Source organism: Rattus norvegicus, chromosome 1 (assembly GCF_021556685.1).
Source record: "Rattus norvegicus strain SHRSP/BbbUtx chromosome 1, alternate assembly SHRSP_T2T, whole genome shotgun sequence".
Classification (NCBI taxonomy): Eukaryota; Metazoa; Chordata; class Mammalia; order Rodentia; family Muridae; genus Rattus; species Rattus norvegicus.
In genome coordinates, this window is record NC_141534.1 from 65,430,235 (window position 1) to 65,435,340 (window position 5,106).

General features: G+C 47.4%; 1 pseudogene across 1 annotated transcript; it reads right to left on the reverse strand.

Moving 5' to 3' along the window:
* Positions 1–2,359: 2,359 nt before the first annotated feature.
* On the reverse strand, positions 2,360–4,789 carry LOC134484875 (sperm motility kinase Y-like; annotated as a pseudogene). The gene is made up of 2 exons (XR_015654576.1): positions 3,201–4,789; positions 2,360–2,490 (listed from the first exon to the last, which is right to left on the reverse strand). The product of XR_015654576.1 is annotated as a sperm motility kinase Y-like, transcript variant X2 (transcript).
* Between the last annotated feature and the right edge of the window lie 317 nt (positions 4,790–5,106).

A 5,106-nucleotide genomic window follows, 5' to 3' on the forward strand; every position in this document is an offset into this window, starting at 1 on the left:
AATGGCTCTGCATGTGGTCAACACACACTACCCTGGAAGACCAGAGAGTTCAAGGACGGCCAACTTTCACTTAAGCAAACTTTTTCACAGAGTGTGTGGGTCCCATCAGCAGAGAGTAGCCTCCACATTGCAATGATGTGCAAACTTCTGCCTTTCAGCCATGATGGACTTTAGGATCTACACTGAGGACCCTCCACAAGCCACAGGTGGGTGATGTGTAAATTGGGCATGTTATTGGGTCAGGTCTTCAGTGCAGTGCCTTAAGCTGACAGCCTTTTGGGAGGGCATATGCTTCTCTATTAAATGAACTGGTTCCACTGTTGGCCTGGACTCTGCTGTGTCTGCCGCTCATGCTCTCCTCCAAGTCTCTAACTGTCCCTAACTCTCCTTGACTGGCTGGTCAATCAGTCTTCATACCAGTCTAGAGCCGTTCTATAAACACAGAGCCCAGACTGTCCTCTGCCGACGTTTAACAGGGCTGCTGGTTTAGTGTCCTGGGTTCCCTATGGGGGTGCAAACTCAAGTTTCTTAGGTCCCTATGTGTCTGACAAAAAGCCTTTAGAACAAGGTAGATGTGAAGAAATCAGGAAATAAACTCCTGCAGTACTTCATGTCTACCACTGGAGGGCTCTACACTTTTCTGGTCCTGGTGTGCTACTCAGCAAACCCTCTCACTGAAGCAGAGAACCTCTGCTAAACACAATGTTACCAAGAAACTGGCTGTATCTTCATGGCAGCCTGTAGAAGATTCTCCACGACCCTGAGGACCCAATTGGGAAAACTTAGGTAGGCAGGGTGTGGGAGCCACCAGGGCTGTATGGAGACCTTACCCAGAATTTAATCTCCAGCTGTGCATTCCGATTAACATGACCCACACTCCTATGAAGGTCTCTGGGTGGCTCCTGATGAGTTGGGGGAGGGGGGAGGACAAGGAAGCTGGGTCAAGACAGAAGCACTGTCCTTACTCACTGCGTCTGGGCTTGTTCCTGCCCTAACTGGGAAGCAGGAACCAAACACCCACTCCTCATGGGACTGTCCGTGATGAGGCCAGCTGAGGATCTGAACTGTCAGCAAGAAAGACAGGAGCTGTATGTGCCACAAACCAGAGCACAGTGTCCCGCATAAGCCCATCTCTCAAATGATGCCATCTCCTCCCCAGAGTGGCTCCAGTCTGGGTTAGGAGTGGGTCATGTATTCCGAGCTCTCTGCTACTCCTGCAAACACAGCAATGGTGCCTTCTCATGCTCATCTATACTGAGCCTAGGGAGCAGCCAGAGGTCATACTCATGGGAATTCAGACTCAGTTCAATCTGCTATCCTGTAGCCCATGAGTCTGGACTCAACTTTACTGGTCAAGGCCAGTGGTTTATTTCCTGGACAAGACTTTGAGAATGTTAGTGACACATTGTATGCCCTTGGCTGGCCTTCACTCTAATAGCCCTGAGTGACCATTCCAGCCTGCCCTCAGGGATTCAGATCAGCATTGGCCAGATCAGGCTCTTTGCTACCTGTTCCTATAGCTCACCTCCACTGTAGTTCATGTGTCCTGGCTGCTGCAGCTGCTCCAGAAGCTACCAGATGTCTTCCCACAGAATCCTGTAGTCCCTGTGGGCTCATCCACAGACATCTCACACTCTCCCTGCTGGGAGTTAGGCTGGATGCCTGCTGTGTGGGAGCTGCCTTGGCTTGTGGAGCAGAGTCAGAAGCAGCGGAGGAGATGTTGTCTGCTGCTCTTAATGTCCTCAGTGCCCAGGGCTTGCCTGTGGTGTGGTTGTGGTCCAGCTCCAGTTAATCACTGATATAAATTCAGCCCGTAGAAGCTGCGGACCCCATGGGGCACAGGGAGGACCATGATTGAGGGGGAACCAAGCAATCCAGGACCCTGTGGGGATCAGGGAATATTCCAGGTCCCCTCTCACGCAGGATGCAAGGCTAGGAGCTCTGTGTGCCCTGACACAGGGGCATGGGACCGTGACTCCCATGAAATGCTCCTTCATGCCTATTACATCATCAGCTTTGAGAAGGTCTTCCTCAGTAAGAACATTCCACACTGCTTGCCTCAGCCATCTGGCTCTCTTTTCCAGGGCTGCATGCCCTCAGGAACATTGACATGTCTTCTATGAAAATTAATATTCTGTTAAATCATTTTGATAAACAGTTCTCAGCATGATATCTGTGTCCAGAAGTAGTCATCAGCAATTCTCACGGGGACAGGGAATCAAAATATTCCCCCTGCTCTTCATCCTCCTCTTTCTCCTCCTCTTCCTTCTCTTCCTCCTCCTCCTCTTCTTTCTCCTCCTCTTTCCTCTTCCTCCTCCTCCTCCTACCCTCCTCGTTCTCCTCCTCCTGCTGCTGCTGTGCCTAATGCTGCTTCTGCTATTGTTGCTACTCCTGTTGCTGCTGTAGTTTCTGCTGGTGTCTTTTCCATTGCCATGTGTCTGAAATCACCTACTGTTTATACTGAGGACATGAAAGAATTTCCAGATGACACTGTGAAAGAGACAAGAGAATTTATTCCAAGCAAAAAAGACAGTGAGGTAGAATTCTTAGCTTACCATTTGGGGCTTTGATTTGCCTTACTATATTATAACTTCTTTTTTCTACTTCTCAGTTGAGGTCTTTGAAAGAAACCATTTAGAACTACTACCTATAAAATTCAATAGATCACTAGGACTTAGGAACAAAAAAAACCAGTATGCAAAACAATATGCATGCATGCAGGATTCTGACCATCAACTATAACCCACAAACTAGGTTGTTGATACTTATTCAATGAAAAACCTTGTTAATTAGTTTTGAGGCTTAATGGAATGGGATGTTATATTTGAAAACATAAGACTCTGTTCTGCAGCACTTGTGATTGATGACCACATGTGAAAAGATCAGTAGCCCCTGGAGGAGTCCATGAGCCCATGAACCTCTTGTCCTCACCTTGTGGGAGCTATTGGCCTAAGGGGGAGCTGGAGTCCATCTGAAGGGATGGGCCAACTAGAAAACTCTGTAGAGTGTGGAACTCATCAATCCTATTGGGTCCCTGCTGGGAAGAGGAGAAATCAAGAAGAGGGAGAAGGCTTGGTGTTGGGGAAACCTCATAAAGAACTTAGAGCAGATACAAGGTAAGAATTGTGGGGAAAATGGAAACCAGAGACAGAGGAAGGACCAGCGTAGAGCAAACTGAAAAGGACAAAGCACAAAGGTACCTGGGCTATGCCTGCTGCTTGTTCTCTGGACTCTCCCTGTGGCTCATTTCTGGGGGGAGATTCTGTTCTGCCCCAGGCGAGGTTTCTTTCTCCTTGGCATGCAGCAACACAGCTTTATCAGGGCATTTGCTATATTCCTGGTCCACCCCTTAAAACCTCTGTGCCGGACCCTGCTGGGGATGGGCTTATCCTCTAATGGGGCTCTGTGGGAGAGTGGGTTGTCTTCTTTGATTTCCTTATTGCTACTCTTCTCAGTGAAGATGCTTGTTGTTTGAATGCATGGGACACTCACGGCACATTTGTGATAGTGGTCCTGTGTAGGTGTCATCGGTAGAGGCCTGAGACGACCAGCCACAGTGGATCTTTTGCCTCCTTTTGGATGAGCATTCTGGCCATAGTGAGATACGTGACCATGGGAGGATGACACCCGCAAGGTGCCAAGGACTGGCAGGCTTCCACTCCTCTTTGGTTCTAATCTAAAAGCAGCAGCAGGATCAAGGCTAGGAAATGGGGCTACAACGGGACTCACTTGCTGTGCCTGGGCTGTGCAGCCATCCCCCTGGAGAGCCTGCTTTTGTAGAAAGAAATAAGTTGCCATTTCCTCATTATATTTTCTTTGTTTTAAAGAGTGTTTTACTACAGAGGCTTGGAATCCAATGCTTTTCATGGCATCCAAAATGGCCGGGTCTGGTGTGAGGGGAAGCATTTCTTCATAGGGACCTATCAATCCGTTCCAGTGTTCTTTGAACCAAGGGTGTTTCATCGCCTTTCTTGCTGTTGGTCTAAAGTTGGGATTTACCCTCAGTAATTTACTAAGGAGGTCCTCCAGTTCTTTTGAAACCCCACAGGGAGCAGGATATACCCCTGCCACTACTTGTCTTTGCAGTTCTTGGATGATCACTGAATCAAATGGGAGCTTTCCCACTACCATACAGTACAAGACCACTCCTATAATCCACATATCATTCTTCGGCCCGTCATACCGATGGCCAAGGAGGAGTTCAGGGGAACCAAAAGAGTACGTGCCGCAGTGGTGGTTTAGCATTTTTCCAGGTTGAAATTGGGTGCTAAGCCCAAAGTCGATGACTTTGACCTTTTTGTTTTTATCAATCATTATATTGTCCAGTTTGAGGTCTCGGTGAACAATCCCCTTTCCATGGCAGTAGCTCACTGCTGACAATATCTGTTCAAATATTTGCCGGGCCTCATCCTCCTCTATGTGCCCTGACTCTCTGATGTACTGGTAGAGTTCTTGGCCTTCCACCAGCTCCATTATGAGGTATATTCTCGTTTCCTTTTCAATAACTTGTATGAGAGACACTATGTTGGGGTGGTTGATCTTTCTCATTATGTTTGCTTCCATCATGGCTGGCTGGAACCACTGCTTGTCCTTTCGCAGAACTTTGACAGCCACCGGGGTTCCTGTGAGCCGGTGGTGGGCCAGGAGGACTTTGGCGTTGCCCCCTTGCCCAATTGTCCCCAATACTTGGTATTGGGAATGGAAGTTGCCCTCCTCAGAGATACTGGGCTCGGGTGTAGGGGTTGGTAACTCCTCCTCAGTCTCTGTAGGCATTTTATCAGTACTAATGCTACCTAAAAATAACAAAAATGGAATCAAATAATGAAAAAGATGGAGCAATATAGGAGCTAAAATTACACTTGTGGTACCTAAAAGAAACAAACAAAAGAAAAAGAAAACAAACAAACAAAGACAAAGTAAAAACTAGACTAGAAAAATAGAGCAAAATTATGAAAAAGTTAAGGGGAAAATATGAAGAGTCATAAGTAAAAGCCACCCAAATAACCAACCCCAAAAGAGAAAGCCAAGAGCACACACATACTAAAGGCAATGATGAAAATAAAAATCGTCATACTACAATAGGATTGGGCGGCCAAAGATGGTCAA